Source organism: Pongo pygmaeus, chromosome 19 (assembly GCF_028885625.2).
Source record: "Pongo pygmaeus isolate AG05252 chromosome 19, NHGRI_mPonPyg2-v2.0_pri, whole genome shotgun sequence".
In the NCBI taxonomy this organism is placed as follows: Eukaryota; Metazoa; Chordata; class Mammalia; order Primates; family Hominidae; genus Pongo; species Pongo pygmaeus.
The window spans coordinates 28,909,520-28,933,887 of record NC_072392.2 but is presented as its reverse complement, the minus strand read 5'-3'; the positions used below and the strand labels follow the sequence as shown (position 1 = coordinate 28,933,887).

General features: G+C 42.4%; 1 pseudogene; it reads right to left on the bottom strand.

The window, feature by feature from the left end:
- Nucleotides 1-565: 565 nt before the first annotated feature.
- LOC129017668 (putative uncharacterized protein LINC02693) lies at nt 566-19,936 on the bottom strand (annotated as a pseudogene).
- Between the last annotated feature and the right edge of the window lie 4,432 nt (nt 19,937-24,368).

The window sequence follows — 24,368 nt, the reverse complement described above, 5'->3', positions numbered from 1 at the left end:
GTCATGAGATGATGACCAATGAAAGCACAGCGGGCAGCACTGTTGTGAGGAGAGCCAAAAAGCGGCCTTAGCTAATGCTGCCTGGCTGGCACCTTTCAAAAGGCAGCATGGCATGGAAAGTGTTAGCTTTTCAGCAGCGGCAGCTCTGTATGTCAGGAAGTACTCTATGGGAAAAGGGTATGTGGAGAGCAGTTTTCAACACTGATGGTACTGGCTGGTTTTACAGGGATGTTGGAAAATAAAGCCATGGAACATGAATGGTGCCTTGGCAGTTGAAAATATTGCAACCAGAGGCTTGCAGGAACCTTACCCTGTGTTTCCCAGAAGCAATACTTCAGGACCCGGAGGCAAGTTTGCAGAACATCACCACAGCAAATCACCAGATAGGCTGCACTCCTCACTCTCCTGCCACAACGGCTGCAGCTCACTGAACCACAATTGCCTGAAGACGCTTTTCCTAGGTGCCCTCTCCCATCCGTCTCATCACCGACGCTCATCCCTTAAACCTCAGCCCCAGTCATACATAGGATATGTCTCTGGACCCTGCCTCCAGGGCACTGAGAGGTTTCTTATATAGCACTTTTATTTTATTTTTAAATTTGACATACAGTACCCACACCATATTTGATTGACACTATGTTTCTATGTTATGGTATCTAGCACAGTGTCTGACTCATAGAGAGGAGCAGAAAATATTTGTTGAAAGAAGCATAAAGTTTAACAGTATTCATTCAATTTATTCATTCTTCCTAAATGAAGTTTCTTGGGCCTTACATTTTTAATTGATAAAATAGTCTTAAATTAACATTCAAATAATAGCTGTTCCCTGAAATAATCTAGAGAAGCCCTGTTCCCTCTCTTTTTGAGCTACCTATAATAACATTCTGCTGAGCCAACATGGAGCAGTTCTCCCGGCACATCCTGCTTGGGGAAACCGTGGCAGTGACCGTCATTAATGGGAGTCACAGAGCCCCTCCAGCCTCTAGACTATGCTGCCAAGTCTGTATGGTGAAGGCCCTCAGTCGCCACAACACTGAAATTGTTTGAGGTGCTCTGGACGCAGGAAACACTGCCTGGCCATGGAGCACTCTAGCGGAGGAGAGGTGAGGATTACCCCTGGCCATGGAGCACTCTAGCGGAGGAGAGGTGAGGATTACCCAGGCCATGGAGCACTCTCGCAGAGGAGAGGTGAGGATTACCCCTGGCCATGGAGCACTCTAGCGGAGGAGAGGTGAGGATTACCCCTGGCCATGGAGCACTCTCGCAGAGGAGAGGTGAGGATTACCCAGGCCATGGAGCACTCTAGCGGAGGAGAGGTGAGGATTACCCCTGGCCATGGAGCACTCTAGTGGAGGGGAGGTGACGGATTACCTCCTGGATCATGGCCATATGAAAGAGAAAGGTGTGGGGCTCTAGTAAACCACTAAGTTAACTGAAACTGGGAAAGAGCCAGGTTGGCGGAACATGGACCTAACCCAGTCTGCAACCCTTTTGTGTGAAAAACCACAGCCGTTATCTTGCAACTTCAGAAATGAAAAGGCGTGTGGGTTACAAGACAGCTAAAAGCAGCAGGGCGTTTCCCTCAGGCACCAGAAGAGGAAAGCCCTGGCAGTTAAAATTATTCCAACATATTCTTAGCATATAGCACAAGCTCACTGGCACATAGCCCCGTCCAGCACAACCTTAGAAAACTTCCCTCCAGCCTTTTATCTTTGCAGACAGCCCCTTCTCTGCTGTGCTGCATGTTGCATTCTTGCAATGTATTTTCATAGTTTCTGTAATAAATTTGCCTTTCTTTACTCACAGTTGTCTTGGTAAATACCTTTACTACCCACGACAACCCTGGCCCCAGCAGTCACACTCACGACAAAAGGGGCCCATGAGGAATTCTGCCAGGTGATGTCTGCAATACAGAGCCCAGGCTCTAACCGGAGGCAGCCAAGCTCCAGTCATTCCATCTTGAGCTTCTACCATAAGAGGAGCAACCCAGGACATCAGTAGCCTGGGAAGGAGAGAATGGCATTGTCCACAGGGACCTAAAGCCAGAACACCTGTTTCTGGCTGCTTCACCTGAACATCAAGGTTGCAGACTCTGGCTTCAGTAACTGTTGGCAACAAGCTGAACACCCTCTGGGGCAGCCCCCTTGTGCTATCTGGGAATTCTCCTAAGGCCATAGGCACACTGGTCCACAGTGGTGCTGTGGAACCTGGAGTCACCCTCTGTAGCCTGGATACCGGGTCCCTGCCTTTTAACAGACACAACTTCAGGAAGCTGCAGCAATGGATACTTACAGGAATGAAACACAACACCTCTTACATATGTGTGGAGGGTGAAAACCCACTGAAAACATTTCTCATCCTCGACTCCAGCAAGAGGGGCACCTCAGAAAAACCCACAAGGGTCCCATGGAGGAACACCAGCAGAATTTCAGCATGAGAAGGAACCAGAGCCACCCGGATGCTGAGCTCTCCCTAACCCCAAGAGTCCTGGCAAATTGAGCTCATGTTGTCCATGGCTTGCGAGTGAGACTGAATCCAGGACTCGCTGATGGGCCACCGAATTGAACCTGGGCTGTATGCAAACATCCCAGCGTGGATGGCTCCAGCATCACAGTGAATCCCCTGCCTTCAGCTGATGCCACCACCATCTGCAATCCTTTCCCTTTCTGCATGACACAGCCTAGAGTCTCTGCGAATCCAAAGCTGAGGTTTCAGCCATTCCCACCTTCAATTCCTCCTGGAAGAGCAGCAGCCTGGAAAATCGGCAGCCTGGGGAGGACCAGGGTCAGGGCAGAAGCCACAAGGACAGCCAAGGTGCCTGCCAGTCCCTACCTAACCTGGAAATGAAAACCACCAACTCCAGAACAGCCCCCAGTGTGGCTCTGTGGTGCCCCCATGGCAGCAGCAGCAGTGCAGGCACCATAAGAAGCCATGGCTGCCAGGGCGCGTCCTCCAAGGAAACATCCTCCCCAGGCAGCTCCATCAGGTGCCACACTAGCAGAATTTGCCTGAAGGCATGACCTCAGCCACTCCCTCCTACCAACACCCATGCTTCAGGCCAGTCCTAAAGACCCGGCATGAGCTCAAAGGAGAGTGGGGGTGAAGAAACCTCACAGGGTGGACAGGTGAGGGCCAGGAATAAAATGAAGGATGTGTGTGTGGGTGTGGGGGGTCAAGTGCATCCCGGTGCTTTCCACGGAGCATGCAGACCCCGAGTTCCACAGAGCACGCAGGCTCTGAGTACCACAGAGCACAAGGACTCTGAGTTCCATGAATCACACACACCCCAAGTTCCATGGAGCACAAAGGCCCTGAGTTCCATGGAGCCAGGAGACTCCAAGTTCCACAGAGCAAGAAGACTTTGAGTTCCATGGAAAATGAAGACCTTGAGTTCCATGCAAAATGAAGACCCTGAGTTCCACAGAGCATGCAGACTGTGGAGTTCAATGAAGCTCAATGAGATGATGCAGGAGATCGGCCAGGAGTGGGACACAAAGAGCTGCTCTGTGTGCACAGCATGTTTGGTCTTGGGGGCCTTTGGCTGTGGAGGTTGAAGGTGCATAAAATGCAGAGGCATTTGCTCAACAGGTTTTCAAAGAAGAGGGCATGCAGCACTTCTGCACACTCAAAAGCATGCTGGGCGGAAGGTTAAATGACAGCCTGTAGCTGGCTGGGCAACCAGAGGAGAGGCTGGCTGGCCTGTGCCCACCTGGGCAAACTTCAGAGACTGGATGATTTTTTTCTGGGGCACTTCTCCCCTTCTCTTCTGGGGTGCTTCTCTTGTCTTTTCTTTCATGTTTATGGGGCAGGGGTGATGATTCTGTAGAAATAAAGATAAGAAAACTTAATGGCCAGGCATTTAACATCTTATTTTCTGAGCTTCTGCTAATGATGGGTTGTGACTACTGACTTGAGTGGTTCTCATTAGGTTCATCTTAGAGAACACAGGATCGTCATTTCCTAGAGCAGGTTGCATAACAATGATAATAACACCAACAGGCACCACCACACGTGGTTCATTTTTAAATTTATTTTGTAGAGATGAGGTCTCATTATATTGCCCAGGCTGGTCATGAACTCCTGGGCTCAAGCAATCCTTTCACCTCAACCTCCCAAAGTGCTGGGATTACAGGCGTGAGTCACTGTGCCTGGCCTGGCAGTTCCTTATAAAGTGAAGTATACACTTATCATATGTAAGCTGACAACTTATATCCACACAAAAACTTCCATGTAAATGTTTATGATAGCTTTATTCATAACTGCTAAAACTTGGAGGCAATCAAGATGCCTTTCAATAGGTGAATGGATAAACTGTTGTGGATTCACACAATGAACTATTATTCCTTGATTTAAAACTGAGCTAACAAGCCATGAAAAGACACACAGGAAACTTGGATGCATATTGGTAAGTAAAAGGAGCCCACTTGAATGCTATATACCATAGAATTCCAACCACATGATATTCTGTAAAAGGCAAAACTATGGAAACAGTAAAGAGAGCAGTAGTTGCCAGGGTTGTGGGAGGGGGAGGGTGAAAAAAAGGAACAACTAGCTGAGGCACAAGGGATATTTTAAGACAGTGAAACTATTCTGCATGCTGCATTAATGATGGATACATGTCATGTCATTACACATTTCTCAAAATTATAGAAGGTACAACACAAAGAGTGACTTCTAGTGAATTTTAGTTAATAATAATGTTTCTACATTGTTCATCATCTGTAACAAATGTACCACAAGGCAAGACTGTAAGGGTAACAACAGGGCATGTGGGCAGGAAACTGGATATATGAGAACTCCCTGTACTTTCCACTCATTTTTCATGTAAATCTAAAACAGCTCTAAAAAAAAGTCCAATAATTAAAAAAAATCTAAAGGACCATCAAGGGCAGAATGGATAAATAAATTACAGTATGTTTATACAATTGAATAAAATGAATAAACTTGCAAGTTAAATGTAATCTCATGGTGGTACACACACACACACACACACACACACACACACACACACAGTAGAACATATACAAAAGGAAATGAGGAAATTAAAACATTTCATTACCAAAAATCAATTAAATACAAAAGAATACAGTATGCAGGAAATGAAGAACAAAAAAGCTATAAGGCATATAAACAACCAACAGTATATGACAGAAATAAATCCCTCCTTATCAGTAAATAAACAAAACCAAAGTTGGTTTTTGAAAAGGTGAACAAAACTGACAAAACTTTAGCTAGATTGACTAAGAAAAAGAGACTCAAAGCCAAAAATAAAAGTGGGGCATTATTACAAATTCTACGGAAATAAAGAATTATAAGAGGTGTATTATAAACAACTGTTTGCCAAGAAATAGGACAGTCTAGATAAAATAGACAAGTTCTTAGGTATACAAAACCTACTAGGACTGAATCATGAGAAAACAGAAAATTACAATAGACCCCATAACTACTAAGAAGACTGAATCAGTCATCAAAAACTTTCTGACAAAGAAAGGCCCTGAATCAGATGGCTTCACTAGTGAATCTTATCAAACATTTAAATAACACTAATCCATCTCTTCTAAAAAACTGAAAATCAGAGAACATTTCTAAACTCATTCTATGAGGTCAGCATTACCCTGATACCAAAGTCAGAAAAAAAGTAGACAAGAAAACTAGAGACACGTATCACTTCCCTGATGCATATCAATGCAGAAATCCTCAACAAAATACCAACAAACTAAATTCAGCAGCATATTAAAATAATTATACACTATGACCAAGTATAATTTATTCCTGGAATGCAAGGATGGTTGAACATTCAAACATCACTGCATTAGGAGAATGGAGTGGTAAATCACATGATTATCTCAACAGATGTAGAAAAAGCATCTGACAAAATTTAAATACACTTCCATGAAAAAACACTCAGCAAATGCAGAGGGGATGGAAGCTACCTCAATATAATAAAGACCATATATGAAAAACACACACTAACATCATACTTAATGGTGAAAGACTGACAGGTTTGCTACTAAGATAGGAACAGAGCAAGGAGACCTGCTTTCACCACTTCTATTCAAAATGGCTTGGAAGTTCTAGCCAGAACAATTAAGCAAGAAGAAGAAACAAATGGCATCCAAACTGAAAAGAAAGAGGTAAAATTATATTTGTTTGCAGATGATATGATCTTAGATGTAGAAAACCCTAAAGATTACACACACACACACACACACACACACACACACACACACACTCCTGTTAGAATAAACAAATTCAGCTGAATGGTAGGATACAAAATCAGTGCACAAAAATCAGCTGTGTTTCTAAATACTAATAATGAATAATCTGAAAAGGAAATTAAGAAAATTCTATTTACAATAGCATCAAAAAGAATAAAATACTTAGGAATTAACTAAACCAAGAATGTAAAAATCCCAATGATGTCCTGTGCAAAACAGAAAAATTCATCCTAAAATCATACAAAATTTCAGGATCCAGAATAGTCCAAACAATCCTGAAAAAGAACAATGTTGGAGGACTCATACTTCCTGATTTCAAAACTTAGTACAAAGCTACAGAAATCAAAACAATGTGGTGCTGGCATAAAGACAGACATATAGACCAACAGAACAGACTAGAGAGCCCCAAAATAAACTCTCACATATATCGCCAAGCGATTCTTGACAACTCAACAACAACAAACAACCCAATTGATTCATCTGTGTTGTATATGTTCTATAATTCTATTTATATGATATTTTAGAAAAGGTAGTATTATAGGGATAGAAAATGATTAGTGGTTGCCAAATAATGCGGTTGGGGAAGGGGTTAACTACAAAGAGGCGTCAAGAATAGAGAATCTTAGAGGTGATGAGACAGTTCTGTTACTGTGAACGTGAATGTATAACTCTATACAGTTGTCAAAACTCATGAAACTGTATGTTACAAAGAATGAGTTTTATTCTATATAAATTTAAAAATCAACAAAGATGGTGGGTGGGTCAGATGGAATGCAGTTGGTGACAAACGAATTTTACTGAATTAAAAATATTGACTAACCCATATTGAAGAATGTGGGGGAAAAAAGTCTTCACCTAAGTAACCTTGGAAAATACTGTTTTGACTGCATACTGTAAGACTCAAGAACTGCACACAAACATACTGTATTCTGGTTGGCAAATTTGTTTCAGGATATGGGTTAGCAATTCTGAAACGATTTTCCATGTTAGCAAATATATTTTAGAAAATTAGAGCCCAGTTTCTCTCTGTAGGTGAAAGAGTTATAAATAAACAATGGGAGAATGCTAGAATAAACCCTAAGGTGCTGGAATGGACTTAGGAATGTCAGTATGAACCCATGTCTATTTTAATGTATCTGTTTAGATGGACAGATGTAGATAGGTAGATGCTGAGTTTGTATTAATGCATACATGTTTGGAAACATTCACGTGTTTCCAAACTATGCTGAGAGGGCCTCGAAGCAGTGATATCCCAGTATTAATGAGCACACCCAGTACCCAGATCCTGGTTTCTAAATACCATTCTCCTATAAAAGAAACCAAGGCTTCTTGGAGAAATGACTAATTCTAGGCCTGCCATGAAAAACACGAGATGAGACTAGAGCAACTTGCAGTGCCAGAAAATAAGAAAGTGCTTTTAAAAAACATAAAACGGTGGGGACATGTCAAAAGAAGCCAACCTGGAAGAGCTATGACTCAAAGTGGAACAATGTGAGTGGCAAACAACTATGACAACACTAAACTGTAACCAAGAACATAAAATAAATATCCACAAGTCCATACTGATATAGAAAACATTAAATAAATCAGGAAGGAAAGACAAATCTTCCTTGCAGAAGAATTCCAAGTAATAAATGTTGAAGGAGCACAAATAGAAAACTACCACTAGAACACCACAGTAATCATTACTGCAGGAAAGAGTCATCAACGAATGCAAAAATTTTGGATGAAGAAACAGTATGTTTCTGTGGCCTCAAAACATCTCCCTCCAAATATTTATTATATATTTTTCTTTTTTTTCCTCTTAATTTCATCTAAAGATCTATGACTAAAGCAAATATAACACTGTGTTGTGGGGTTTATGCCATGCAGATGTAAAATTTACGGCAACAACAGCACAAAGGATAGGAGATAAATGGCACTATTCTGTAGCAAGTTTTTCTATTTTACATTCACTGTAATAGCACAATATTAATTCTAGACTGTGAGAATGTTAATGATGCACATTGTAATCCTTGGAGCAACTGCTAAAAAATGAAAAAATGTGTCACTTCAATGCTAATAAAGGAATAAAACAATACAAAAAAGTACTTGTAAAAGAATGTTCATAGACCTTTACTATTATGATAGCCCAAAACAGGAAATAACCCAAATATTCATCAACAGAGAAATGTATGAACAAACCACGGTGCATTCATACAACAGAATACTATTCAGCAATACAAAGGAACAAACTACTAAAACACACACTATGGAGGTGTTTCACAAATATGCTGAGACTGCTGAACATAAAAATGTATATTGTATGATTTCAAGTAAAATGAACTTATGGTTAAAAAACCCCCACAACAGTACTTTCCTCTGGGGAAGTTAAAAATTGCCTAGGAATGAGCATGAGGGTGTTTTCTGGGGATGATTGAAATATTCCATTCTGAAAAGAGGTGAAGGTTATATGGGTGTATTTATTTTTCAAAGCTGTACAATTAAGATTTGTGCCTTTCAATGCATGTGTATCTTACCTCACCAAAAAAGAACTAAAAAATAAATAAAATGAAGGGTAGTAGGGAAAGGGCTGTGGTACAGAAGAAACAAAAATGGCACATGATTATTAGCGGTTGAAGCTGGATCACGGCTCTATTATACAATTTTGTTCAATTTTTATATATTTAAATTTTTCTGTAACGAAAAGACTCGCACAGAAAGATAAAACTGATCTGTAATGTCAGCTGTTAAGACACTGGTACATTTGAAGAGGAGGGAGGGAGAAAGCGCTTGTGGGCCACATGAGTGAGGCTGCTTCTATTTCTTGGTTACCCACGTGTATCAATTTTGTCATAATATACATTGAGCTTAAGTGAATGCTTTATGCATGTATTTCTACATGCATGTTATATATCAACAAAATATTTAAATATCACGTATTTGCACACAAAACTTAATATCTCAGAGTAACAGCAGCATTTTTTGTTTCAAAGTGGGACACTTCCACTCACAGCATCAGCAGATGAACTGTAATATTCTGATGTATCTATTAGTGTCCTAACCCTTGGGTGAGACCCCCTAGGTCTTCCCATTTTTGCCTCAATTTGGTAAGTAGCAAGACTCTTATTTCTGACGATGTGATTTTATTTCCCAGCAAAGTCCTCCCCAAACCAAGGCCACAATAACTAGCACGGTGTTCTGCACATCGTATGCACTCAGTACTTGTGAAATTGAGTTGAATCAGAAACAAAATGAGGAGCAGAGGTCAAGTCCTGCAAAAGATAGTATGTAAATAATGTAAATAACGCAAGTAAGACTGAAAGGCTACAGCTCGGCAGCAAAGACTTCACATTCGTTTGAGAAACCATTTGCTACTAGTTCATCAAAAGACGTTGGTTTCACGCTGTGGTTCTCAATTCTGGCCACACATTGTAACCAGTTGGAGAGCTTTAAACAGAAAGGATGTCTGGATCCTACCCCAGGGATTCTGATTTCACTGGTCTGTTGCAATTTGGGTTTTGGGAATTTTAAAAGCCCCCTGCCACCCAGGTGATTATAAGGTGCATCAGGGGTGAGAACCTTAGCTGTGCCTGATTTCCTTGTGTGCTGCTGGGATTTGCCTCATTGCAGCATCTCAGCTTTGTGGGGAGGGGTGGTGGGCAGTCTTTGAAAACAGCTCTGCCCTGTTAAAATCAAAGGACGGCTTCAAGATGTGCTCAGCTGCTTGACTAAAGTGCAGCAGGAGGAAATGTCTTTTCAGCAGATCTATCTTTACATCACTTGCTTTCAGAGTAAGAGGTTGTTTTGGGCACAGCATTTTGATTTAGTCTGTGTTGAAGACCAGTAATAGCCTACAAATACCAAAATGGGATGAAAAGAATTTCCAAACATGTGGAGTGCTTTATACGTGTTTCTTCAACCTTCCCTGTGTCTACACCCTTTGCAATGCGCTTTTACAGCTGCTCCCATCCAGAGTTAGAATCTGTTTCCCAAGACTTGGATCCAGCTGGCAGTTTTGGGCCCAGTCTCAAAAGGTCTTGAATGCTTCTTCCTTTTCTTTCAGAACCCTGCCATCTCCATGACAACAAGCCCAGGTTAGCCTGCTAGAGGATGAAACACTTTGGGGAAGAGAACCAAAGTTGCCCAGTCCACAGTCAACTCACTCTCAACAGCAGAGCTTCCTGGTCACCAGCAGCTGACCCCCTTCTCCCATACACACACATGAAGATTGCTATACCTTACAAAGATATGGCAGGTTTTATAGGTATAGTAAGTAATTTATGGCAGGAGCCTGTCATAAATTGCTGACTTGCTCAATCATGAGCTAAATAAGTTTTGGGATGGCTCATTACACACTAACAGCTAACCAACACACCCAGAGCTGACAGGATGCCAGGATTAACAACATGCTGACTACAAGTTAGCTGGCACACTATAGGGACTGTCTAGGTACTGAATTCCTTTTCCCCTTATTAGAAGTTGGGTCCCTTGAATTATAAAGAAATGCATGTAGATGTGTATGTGCTTAAAACTCACACAGTATCGCACAACACAGGAGGAAATAGATGACAGCCTGACCACTAGGGCAAAGGCCAAATAGCAAGGTAAGGCGTTTGTCTGGAATCTCTTCCCTCCAAATCTAAACTCTGGAGGTCAAGGCTGTGGACAGGTCCCACCTCCTGGGATCCCGCTGTCCTCTGATCTCTGGAGGGGAGAATGGCCCCACCAAGCAGCAGATGGGCAGCAGTGGCCTACCTGTGGCCACCTCCTGCTGGCAGCCCCTGCTCTCTCAGGGCACTCTCTCTTCCTTTGGGACTGGGAAGAGATGTGGGTAGGGAGGGGGAGCTCCCTCGCTCCTGGCAGAGAAGTGGGGTTCAGGCCCTTCACCTTCCTGAGTTCAGGGAGTCAGAGCTTCCAGAACATCTGGAATCTGGCTGCTTTGAACTGAGATATGCTAGAAGTGTAAAATATGGAGTGAGTTTTAAAGATTTAGGACAAAGAAATGTAAAATGTTTCATTAATAATTTTATACTGATCACACATTAAAATATTTTGGATACATTGGGTCAAATAAATTATATTATTACAAATCACTTCCACCTGTTTCTCTTTAGTTTCCTTAACCTGGCTAGTAGAAAATTTAAAACTACAGGTAGGCATAGCTCATATTGTTTATATTGGACACGGCTGTCTTAAAGGACTGCCTCCCTTCCGAAGCTCAGGCTGCCTCCAGTCATGGTGGAAGGGGAAGTGGAGCAAGGAAGAAAGGAGACGGGGTGCCACGCGCTTTCACAACAACCAGCTCTCATGTTCCATAGAGCAAGAACTCACTCACTACCACTGGGACAGCACCAAGCCATTCCTGAAGGATCTGTCTCCAAGACCCAAACACCTCTCACTAGGCCCCACTTTCAACTTTGGGAATCAAATTTCTTTCTTTCTTTCTTTCTTTTTTTTGCTAGAGGACAGGAAGGTTATAAAATCTGAAAATTTTAAATAATTTGTCATTTTGTTGTTTCCATTTGTGAACAAAGGACTTAATAAAAAATTTAAGATTTAACATTACAATAAAATACATTCATTTCAATATCACACTGGAATTCAACATTGTTTTGCACGGGGGCTGCAGAAACAATGCAGAGCTTCTTCCTCCTCCAGACCCTCACAGCTCAGCAAGCCTCTCAAGGGCTGGTTGCTGGCCACTTCGTTTCCAGTTTTTGTAGGTTCTCTTCCTCCCAGGTGATTAAGGAACAAGGCCAAAGGTGTTTGAAGCTTTCAGAAAACACAGGATTTTTCTTTCTGTGGCTCACCAGCATTTTCATTTCTGTATCAGCAACACCATATGCAGGCCACAGCTGAGCCAAAACACATGACGAATTGAGTCTGAAATCAAATTGTACCTAATATTTACAGCCATGTGCATTACTAAAAAGGGACATATCTTCCAACAATTCCAGTAAGTTCCCAAGACTTAGTTCACACTAGGTACTAGCCTGTGATGGTGCCCCGTGCTTGTTACTGGGGGCAAAATTGGACAGTGTTTGCTGAGTTCATGGCTGAGGGGCTGCGGTGCCATGCAGGGAGCAAAACTTCCCACTGAATAACACTCCTCTGTGAGAGCGGCATGGCGGCCGAGGTCAGCTGGCTCAAGGCAACTGCCTCCTTTTTTCCTAAAAAGCAACATTTTCAGGGAAAAACCCCAGCTTCAATGTAGGAAGGTTTTGATGGTGGCTCAGGCCTGGGACTGAATTAAAACGGAATAAGGAGATAAAATCCACATTTTAATTATAAACAAATGTCTCACTGAAAAAATTCCAGACCCATAAATCCATCTATGTATTAGTTATTGGAGTAATTTAAAATGTGAGGAAATTATAAAGTGTGTGTCCCTTATTATATATTTCTTCCCCCCCACCACTTTTTAAACATCTAAAGTTCCTAACACATAGATACTCTTTATGAGGAAAAAAAAACCTGTTGACATTGATACAGTTTGAATATTTGTCCCCTCCAAATCTCATGTTGAAATTTGACATCCTAGTGAGACCCTGTCTCTACAAAAAATTAAAAACTTAGTTGGGCATGGTGGATTGAGCCTGTTATCCCAGCTACTCAGGAGGCTGAGGTGGGAGGACCTCTGGAGCTCCAGGAGTTGGATGCCACAGTAAGCTATGGCTCAGCTCAGCCATGGCTTCTATAGTGAGCTATAACTGCGCTACTTCACTCCACCCTGGGTGACAGAGTGAGATTATCTCTTTAACAAAACAAAACAAAACAGAAGAAAGAAATTTGATTCCCAATGTTGAAAGTGGGGCCTAGGATGGGTGCAGTGGTGCAAGCCTGTAATCCCAGCACTTTGGGAGGCCAGGGCAGGCGGATCACAAGGTCAGGAGATCGAGACCATCCTGGTTAACATGGTGAAACCCCGTCTCTACTAAAAACACAAAAAAATTAGCCAGGCATGGTGGTGAGCACCTGTAGTTCCAGCTACCTGGGAGGCTGAGGCAGAAGAATGGCATGAACCCGGGAGGCAGAGCTTGCAGTGAGCTGAGATCATGCCACTGCACTCCAGCCTGGGAGACAGAGCGAAACACCATCTCAAAAAAAAAAAAAAAGAAAGAAAGAAGAAAGAAATTTGATTCCCAATGTTGAAAGTGGGGCCTAGTGAGAGGTGTTTGGTCTTTGAGGGCAGATCCTTCAGGAATGGCTTGGTGCTGTCCCAGTGGTAGTGAGTTCTTGCTCTATGAAACATGAGAGCTGGTTGTTGGAAAGCATGTGGCACCCCACCTCCTTTCTTCCTTGCTCCACTTCCCTTTCCATCATGATTGGCGGCTTCCTAGGGTCCTCACCAGAAACAGATGGTGGTGCCAGGCTGGTACAGCCTGCAGAATCATAAGCCAAATAAATCTCTTTTCTTCATAAATTACCCAGCCTCAGGTGTTCTTTTATAGCAACACAAAATAGACTAATACAGACATCAATGTGAATATTTAATATTGGAAGGTTTTTTTCATTTTCTATTTTGTCTGTATAGCTAACATTAAAGAAGCCAAAGATATAGAATGCTACATCTCAGATATTGCATTTTGTAAAAAACATGAAGGTGAAATCTTTGTTTCTTCAATTACTAATCAATGATAGTTGCACTTTGCCCATTCTATGCAGAATACAGTTCCATGAACCATGGGGAGATGGAAAATAACCATGTCCCAGCCTTCCAGGCAAGTCCCTGGAAGGAATGGCTTGGTGCTGTCCCAGTGGTAGTGAGTGAGTTCTTGCTCTATGAAACATGAGAGCTGGTTGTTTGAAAGCGCGTGGCACCCCTGGTGCCTGGAAGGCTGGGACAGGTAAGATTGCATCTCTGTGCTCTGCAGTGTCTGTCACACAGCAGGCACTTAATGAGAAGGCTGCTGAATGAAAGAATACTTCCAACCAGCCTGGAGCCCAAATGCAGGTTCTCCCTGAAGTTCTGACCTCACGTTGTGGGCATTGTGGGCTTCCATGCACATGTCCACACCACCAGTGCATCCACTTCCTTCCTGGACCTGAGCAGAGCCCCACTTTCCAGCTCCTGCCTGTGAGGGGATAACCAGGCCCCTGGGACCCACAGCTCCAGCAGCTGGAATTCAGAGTTTATGACCTGCTGTTTTCCACATTCCCCCTCTCACCCCCTCAGGACCTGCACCCTGCTGCACTGCACCTTCTATTCTGCTGTCACGGCCCAGAGCTCTGTTCATCTGCTTCAAGCAGCTCTCCACCCCGCTTCCTCCCTCCCCTCCTGCTGGATCTCTTTCTTTCATTGGTTCTTGTCCCGTTCCCTCAGTCAAAGAACTCTCCTTCCACTCTGCCTCATTCACATTCACTTGGGAACCAAAAATTCACCCCACAGCTTAGTGTTCCCAGTTGTGGAAAAATTCAGACACCTTCTGGAATGAGACAAATGTGAAGAAGCCAGACATGAAAAAACACTTATATGGATCGATTTATATGAAATGCCCAGAGAAGACAAATCTATTGAGACAGAAACTGGATTTGTGGTTGCTTACAGCTGGGGTAGGTGGTGGGGGGAACAGAGTGATAGCTAAAAGGTACAGGACTAACAAAAATGTTGTAAACTTAACCATGGTTTTGGTTGCACATATCTGTGATTATATTAAACCCTAGCAGATCATAAGGTATGTGAATTTTTCCTCAATAAAGCTGTTTAAAAATAAAAAAAAATTAGGCTGGGCACAGCAACTTACCCTGTAATACCAGCACTTGGGGAGGCTGAGGCAAGAGGATTGTTTGAAGCCGGGAGTTCAAGACCAGCCTGGACAATAGAGTGAGACCCGATCTCTACAAGAGATTTAAAAAATTTAGCCAAGCATGGTGGTGCACACTTGTAGTCCTAGGTACTCAGGAGGCTGACGTGGGAGGATCACTTGAGCCTGAGAGGTGAAGGCTGCAGTGAGCCGTGATCATGCTACTGCAATCCAGCCTGGGAGACAGAGAAACATCCCAACTCAAAAAAAATTATTACGAACTATTTTATACATACAAAATTACACACACACACACACATACACAGACTCACATAAAAGTAAAATAAATAATTGTACCCATCACCTACTCCACTACATTTGAAGCCGTCTGCATGGTTGGCCCTTCTGAAATGTAACCCCATCTGGGACAATCATTCATCTGAAGCTTTACAAAAAGTATTATTTCCCTGACTTTCATTATACTTTTATTACATAATATCTCTAAATAATATATTGTTTCCCTAAATAATATACTGCTTAACTTTGTAAGTTTTTACACTTTCTATAAATGTGCTGTGTATCTCTGTAACTTGCATTACTCATTCCACATTGTATTTTCGAGAGCCTTCTATGTTTTAAGTAGTTTCTCATTCAATTCTATACATTGCTTACTAATTAGCCTTTAAATTGAATATACTAAGACCTGCTGGAGAGAGAATTCTTGTGGGATAATGAGTATAAAGTGCTTAAAGCAGTGCCCCATTCATTATAGGTATTCAATACATGTAATACTATACACAATATTTTAATACTGAGTAATTATATACATATTATGATTGCCCCTTTCTTTGTGGATGTAAATTATTTCATCAGCTGCACTATGAACTAATAGTTTTCTTTCTTTTAGGGGAGGGGGTGGGGTCTGGCAGTATTGCCCAGTCTGAAGTACACTGGTGCAATCACAGCTCACTGCAGCCTAGACCTCCCGGGCTCAAGGATCCTTCCACCTCAGCCTCCTGAGTAGCTGTGTCTATCGGCAGGGCCACCACTCCCAGCTAATTTTTAAATTTTTTGTAGAGATGGGGTTTCACCATGTTGCCCAGGCTGGTCTCTAACTCCTAGCTCAAGTGATCTGCCCACCTTAACCTCCCAAAGTGCTGTGATTACAGGTGTTAGCCATTATGCTGGGCAAGAATTTTCAAACTACGGTAAAATTCAAGTTACAGAGAACTTTGGGAAATGCCTCATTCTAGGTATTTGAAGCTTCCAGATAGCTAAGATTAAAAATTTTTACATACTAACTTGTTTCTAAGTGTATGCTTTTACATTTAAACAAACTAAAAACATGAGCTTTATAAAAAAATTTCAGCCATTTCCAAATTCTCGTCCAAACTTGTTTAGAAACATACATGACAGAGCTTTGGTCGGATTGTGCAAACTTTTGTGTGTTCTGTTTTTAAAATATTACTTAACTTGTACACTTCCACACATTGGCATGGCACATCATTGCCATTTCCAATATGTTCCTGTGCTTCACCAATTTCCATAGCTGTCAGAGGGAGAGCAGCCCAGGTGACAGGAAATGAAGTTGTCTGGCTCTGAGACCTTACCAGGAGGACTTCTGGGATCCAGAGTCTTTGCATGGGGCAGATGACATATTCTTAGAGGCCATTCATTTTTTCCACTGTAGCTGCTAGTGCCAGTTTCCACTCCACTGCCTGAGGGTAGGTTGATCTTGAAAGCCCTCACCGATGGATTTGTGGTCACGCCTGGAACCCTGTGCCAAAGAGGACTGGGAGGTCCCGTTCAGGAGGGAATCTTCTGACTTATTACTGGCATCTGAGCATCTCCCAGCATGGCTGTTCCTACTTGTAATAAGGTGATGTCAAATGACTCCAGGGCAGTGCTCCAGTTCCCATGAGCACATCTGGTCACTCTGGGAGCTTCTGAGTCAGTGAGCTCTCTCCTTACATCCCGATACACTGTTGTTTGCAAAAATATATTTTTATAGGCAAGGTATTTGTGTTTTGGATTTGCACCCTGATGTAGGCATTAATTTGTTTAAAAGGATAATTTAACATTTTCAGGAAGCTGAACATCTTTAAATTGTCTTTCAATTATTTCTAGTTTTATTGCATTATGACCCAGAAATGTGTACAATTTTTGTTCTTGTATACTCACTAAGGATTCTTTTTGTTTTCAGAGTAGGACCAAAGGTATTTCTATTTGTTTGCAAGTCTGTTGGCTCAGTTTCTAAAGAGTTCATTTTGTTACCATGTTAAGTATATACATACAGGTTAGTTATGTTTCCAGTTTCCTGTGCTTTTTATTTTTTTTTTAAACAAACTTTTCTGGCCCTTCATTCTCTCAGACTTTTCCTTCCATGCCTTATGCTGTAGATAGAGTCTATGATCTAGCATTTGTCAGTTAAAATTGTATTCACCTCTGGAGACCAGAAAATCTGACCCACAAAGCAAGAACAAGCAAGGGTAGGAGATGAGGCTGAAGAGGCAGGCACCAGGTTCTCTGAGCTTTTATTCACTGCAATGAGTAGACAGTGGCAGGGTTTACACAGGGTTGGGGGTATGCCTATATCATGTTTTAACATTTTCAAGAGATCACTCTGGATGCTTGAGAGGAGGCTGGACTGTAGCAGGGCAAGACAGGATGCAGGGAGGTTGGAGGATCTTTGGCAGTAGGAGGATTTTTGGCAGTAGATCAGTAGGAGAGGAAGGTGACTGAAACTGGCTGTGGAATTGGAGATGGTGAATCAAGATGCTGGTTGCACTCAAGAGCCACAGGACTTGCTGTGTGGTTGCATGGGGGTTGGGGGAGAAGGGAAAGGAGTCAGGGATGACTCTTGGTGCTCCCCTCAGGGAAGAGGCCCCAAGCCTAGTGGTTATCAACAGATGGATGGTATTTAAAGCTATGAGACTGTGTGGGATCATTCTGAGAGGATCACTAGAGATCTGGTGGAGGAGGAGCAGGAGGATGAAGATAAAGGTGAGAGGGAATCCAGGAGGGAAGGTCCCTAAAATCCAGAAGAAATGGTGGAAGTCCTCAATTGTATCGTCTGTGTCAAATGCAGCTAAATGACTGAGATAAAAGTCGTTTCAGCAAAGTACCCTGGAGGAAAGCTAGAGAGGAGTGGGTGCAAGAGAGGACATGAGGTGAGGCAGTTGCATGGAGCAGAGAAACAGATGGTAAATGGAGAGAAATCTGGGGTTAAAGAAGGTCTATTTGTTTAACGCACAGCATTAAGGAATGCTTGTGTGTGGACACTAGCAAAAAATCGGTACAGAGAACCCCAGAATTCTGGGGTCATAGCCCGAAAGGACTCCTCAGCTCCAAATTTACTTGAAGTTACAGCTTCCATCTTTAAATTAAATGGGATTTTTTTTGCCATCTATTTCATCATACAGGATGTGACACAGAATATATCCGAAATTATTACTTTCCTGGAAGAATACATCTTAGTTTTTAATATCTAAACTGTATAGCAGCTATTTATCTCACAAATCATTTTTCAGGCTGGGTGCGGTTGGTGACTCATGCCTGTAATTCCAGCACTTTGGGAGGCCAAGGCAGGAAAACTGCTTGAGTCTAGAAGTTCGAGACCAGCCTGGGCAAAGTGGGGAGATGTAGTTTCTACAAAAAATTTAGAAATTAACAGGCATGGTGGCACACACCTGTGGTCTCAGCTACTGGGGAGGCTGAAGCAGGTGGATCGCTGGAGCCCCTTTCGTGGTGCAGTTTGGGCAAAAGAGCAAGAACCTGTCTCAAATTTTTTGGCTGATGGTTGTAGACATAATGTTTGAGCTTTCAAAAATTACAGCATTTTAAACTAAATAGTTTGCTGGAAAAAGCCACATGTTGCTTCCAGCAACAACTGGTAGACCATCAGGATCATGACAGTCACTTCAAAAAGCTTTGGTGTGTTGACAAAGGGGAGGTTCAGGTGACAAAGGGAGGTTCAGCAAAAGGATGTTGCTGGTCTCAAGCCATAGCTACTGCATCCAAGGCAACTGAATGTTAACAACCATATCAAATGTGGGTGACCAAGTGGCAACATTTAAGCATTTTACATCCTAACTTATGTGCAACTTAAACCTACTGCCTCATTGTGAGTTAGGAAATTGGTAGGTTTTTTTTCTATTGACTTGCTGTGCCCTATAATTTTTCCTATTTAAAATAATGGGAAACAAGTTTTCAGTTTTTTTCTCAGAAAAAGTCTGACATTTCAGGCAGATATGTCTGACAGTTATTACCAGCAGAAGAGTTTCTAGCCTTTTCATCGTAAAATTTTAATTACTTACCTTGAAAATTACTTAACTTCGTTCCTTCCAAATCTGGTAGTAAAATGGGTGTTCCAGAAAGCTGTGGCACGGATCTGCTGCTTTGCTCTTCTCTGCACAGACCTGGGGCTTGAGGAGCCTGCAGCCACGAAGTACAGGACGTCATCAGAATGGAAAAGTGATCCAGATGGTCCCGCAGGCGCAGTGCTGGGGCGCAGAAGTGCAGCCTGTGCACGGCGGGTGGGAGGCCTGCGGGCTCGCGGGGGCTCGGGACTGTGTTCTTGCGGCCCAGAGGCACACACAGGACAAGGAGGCCACGACCCAGGCTGTTGGAGCCCGCGAAGAGGGGGTGAAACTCCAAGGGGCGTAAGGGTGATCACACGTGCGGCCAAGCTTCCCGTCTGCATGGCGAGGGGCTGGGCCTTTCCATCGCGATTTTTCTCCCATTATGCCGGGCGCGTAGCGGGCCCTGGGGCGGCGGGACCGGTGCGGGCGTTCTGTCAGCCCGGAGTCCTGGAGGCCGGCGGGGGGATTCGCAGCAGCCCGAGGGACGGAGGGACGGCAGAAAGGAGTCTCTACTTCCAGGTTCCCAGTGATCGCTACCTTCGTTACAAGCAGTAAACTGACGACTTCAGACACCGGCTATGGAGCTCCACACGCAGTCCTCAAACAGCCAGCCCCGCCGGCCAGGCACGCAGCGCAGGTCTCGGGGGCGGGGCGGGGCGGAGAAGACGAGGCGGAGCTGGGCGGGGTTGAGGAGAGGGGGCGGGGCGGGGAGGAGGGAGCGGGGCGGGGAGGAGGGGGCGGGGCGGGGAGGAGGGAGCGGGGCGGGGTTGAGGAGAGGGGGCGGGGCGGGGAGGAGGGAGCGGGGCGGAGAGGCAGAGGGCAGGGGGCGGGGGGCGGAGGGGGCGGGGGGCGGAGGGGGCGGGATGAGGCGAGGCGGGGGGAGGGGATGGGGCGGGGCTTGGCGGGGGCGGACCCGCCCGGCGCTGAATCCAAATCGTATCTAAGCTATTTTCTAGCTCTGACATCGTATACATTACTGCATATGTCAATAGCACGCCAAATACTGTATAAACCAATATTGATTTTTTTTTCTTCTCGGGAGGTACTATATAAATAAAGTACGTACATCGTATCTAATATCAGAACATTCAAATCCCATATGGAAAAGATTATAAATTGACCATGATCCTGTAATTCTGTTTAGCAACAGTGCGTTCCTTCTCAGTCTTCACATTTAAAATATCTAACAGGCTCGATGTCTTGAGGCTTTTTCTTTTTAAACCCAACATCCTTTTTCACATTTATAAGTTTAGTACTTTGGTTTTGCTCAATAAAAAGGTGGGGTTAAAAAAATCTGAATTATTCTGCAATGTTTCAGGCAACAGAGGCTGAAAACAACACTGTAAAGGCGGGGGGACAATTCTCATACTCTGTGAGTCTTCTTGTTTAATTTTCATTAAATTTCCAGAATAATAAGCGTAGGATAGCTAACATCTGTCTTTGCGTCGTAGCTTAGTCAACTTTTACTGAATTCACAATATGGCATCAGAGATTTAATCTGCATTTCCTAATTCTTATAAATTAAAGCTGAAGTTTAAGCTTCATTCGCACGTCAGAAATACCACTTGCCCTGAATAAATAATGTTTTTAGAAGTGAGCATTCCTGATCTCCCTGTTTGTTAAGAATTGTCTTCTTTTTTCAGCTGCTACTCTGCTAAGACAGAGTTAGCCCCGAGCTATGTTATCAGTTCAAGGCTTTGCAGATAGCGCTGTGTTGTGGGGGGAAAATAAACATGGTTTTCAAAAAGGAGGAGAACATTTCTATAACGTTGAGACTTTTAGTAATCAGGGCTATTGATGTCAGATGGCTGTTGGGACAAATGACATCATAAAAAATACAAAATTTAAAATTATGTTTGTTTATGTTCGTTTATTTTCAGATTTCTTAGTAGTAAAGGGGCTGTGTTTTCACTCAGGCTTATGTGATGATGACATTCCTCAGACCAGCAGCTATCTGCTAACATTCTGTCCTGGACTTGGGGCGCATCTGTGACAGTAGCTGGGCCTGTCATCCAGTGAATAGCTCATAGTTGACTCCCCTCCATCAGTATAAGCATGGGTGTGGGTGACTGCATGGTAGAGGGGGCCGGGGTAGCCAGGGACCAGAGGTTAGTCAACCATTGGGTAAGATGTATAACTGTTACTCAGGCTCATAATTTTTCAACTTTTTCAGATAGTAATAACAAGAAAGTCCATCCTTACCAGTGTCAGTCTCTGTTTTAAGTGTTATTCATATATTACCTCATTTAATTATCACACCAACCCTATGAGAAGCTGAGGCTCAGAATGTAAATAGGCTACTGAGGTCACATTGCTGGTGGATCTTAATCTCAGGCCAGCTTGGCTCCTAAGTGTGTGTTCTCACTCTATTGCCTCTGGAACAGGAAGGAATATATGGATACTGTAAATTGTTAAAGAACAAGTTGAAAGAATTTTATTTCCGGCAACATGGGCTGACAAGAACCAGAAAACAACAAAAACTTCTAGAATACATATCAAGAACCATTTTAAAAAATGTATCAATGAGCTGCAAAATAATTGAGTTCGCAAAGGCAAAAAAATTAAAATTAAAATTTTAAGTGAAAGTAGAAACCCAAAGAAGTAATTAGATGCCATTTTTCACCCTTAAGTTAGTTGCCAAGTGTCATACTGAAACTCTCTTTTCATAGTCTGGGAAGAGGATGGGGCAGCAGAATAGCAGACAAAGTTTAGATCCTGTCCAAGGTAGGAGGGTTAGGAGAAGACATCAAAAGTAGGACACGGCTGGGCGCGGTGGCTCAAACCTGTAATCGCAGCACTTTGGGAGGCCGAGGCGGGCAGATCACGAGTTCAGGAGATCGAGACCATTCTGGCTAACACAGTGAAACCCCATCTCTACTAAAAATACAAAAATTAGCCGGGCGTAGTGGCGGGCGCCTATAGTCCCAGCTACTCGGGAGGCTGAGGCAGGAGAATGGCGTGAACCCGGGAGGCGGAGCTTGCAGTGAGCCGAGATTGCGCCACCGCACTCCGGCCTGGGTGACAGAGCAAGACTCCGTCTCAAAAAAAAAAAAAAAAAGTAGGACACCAAAAAGATAGGTTTAGTGTAGGAGGGAACTATGAATCAACCTGTCTGCCTCCCCTGTCTCCTGCCCCCTCAATCCCTGCAGCCCCTGGAGCAGCAGACAAGATTGTCCATCCTGAGGGAAATCATCTCTCCTGAGAGTGAGGATACATTAATATATAACCATGGGCAGCCCTTCCACTGGTGGCTTCACACATAAGCTGTATAATCTAAAAAGTCTCAAGCTGCAAATTTAAAGTGATATCAGGTTTTTAATGCCTTCCAGGTGCCTGGCAAAAGCAAAATGGAAGACAGCTTCAAGGAATGTAAGTTTTTAATGAAAAATCACAAACATGTATAATGGGCAAGAGCCAGCAGAAACAACGTACAAAGGAAACAACCTACAGAGACTGAAGATATTAGAGTCACCAAACATCACATGAAGTGTGTCTTACACGTAAAGAAACCAGGGGATTAAAGAGCATGAGTATGAAAATAATCAAGTAGATTGGGAAAAATTACCAAATAGAAATCTAGATTTGAAAAATACCATAATTGAAATGGGAAGTTTAATGGATTAGTGTCACAGCCAACTAGATACTACCAAAAAGAGAATAATGGCTATGACGAAATAAATACATTTTTAGACTTGTAAAGACTTAAGACTTTCTTACCTGGAGACCTGCACTGCAAGAAAAATTAAAGGATGTCTTTTAGGCAGTAAGAAGGATACCATATTGAAATCTAGATCTGCACAAAGGAATGAAGAGCACTGGAAATAGTTACAACATGGACAAATATATGATTTGTTATTATTACTTAAGCCTCTTTTAAATATAATTGTTTAAACAAAAATAATAAAGTACTATGGAATTTACAACATGTAAAATAAAATGGATGACAGTCATAGCTTAAAGACTAGGAGGGAAGAAGTATACTGATGTAAGTTTCTTATACTAAAATGATATATTATCACTTGAAGGTAGACTGTGATCTGTTGAAGACATGCACTATAAACACTAAAGCAACCACTAAAATAACAAGCCAAAGAATTGTAGCTGTTCAGGAAAAAACAATCGCATCAAAAAGTGGGCTAAGGACATGAATAGACAATTCACAAAAGAAGATATACTAATGGCCAACAAATATATGAAAAAATACTCAACCTCACTAATTATCAGGGAAATGCAAATCAAAACCACAACACGATACCACCATAATCTTACAAGAATGACCATAATAAAAAAATCAAAAAATTAAAATAGGTGTTGGTGTGGATGTGGTGAAAAGGGAACACTTTTACACTGTTAGATGGGAATGTAAACTAATACAACCACTATGGAAAACAGTATGGAGATTCCTTAAAGAACTAAAAGTAGATCTACCATTTGATCCAGCAATCCCACTTCTGGTTATCTACCCAGAGGAAAAGAAATCATTACATGAAAAAGATACTTGCACATGCATGTTTATAGCAGCACCATTCACAATTGCAAAAATAAGGAACCAGCTCAAATGCTCATCGATCAACGAGTGAATAAAGAAAATGTGGTATATATGTGTATATGTATGTATGTGTATATATATGTGTGTGTATATATATGTGTGTGTGTATATATATATATGTATATATATATATATATATACACACACACATATAATTCAGGTTTTTCCACTTAGCATTTTATCAATAAACATATGTGGTTGAGTGCATATGCATGAGAGATTTGGTTCTGCATTTATTTCAGATGGTCTTATGTCCTATGTGCTTATCACTAAATATTATTCTATTGTAGACCATGTGCATTTATTTTTACATATGTCCTTAAAGGAGCAAAAACATTTACCTTTGATGTTAAAGCAAGTAAACAACAACAATCTGTTCTAATGCCAGAGGAACAGCAAACCGAGGGTGATTGTAAAAGTATATATATGAATACATCACTTTAGAGGCCACTTAATTTTTTTCCAAGGGGATCTTTGACTATATGTCATTTGTATTTTATTTAATGATTTTATA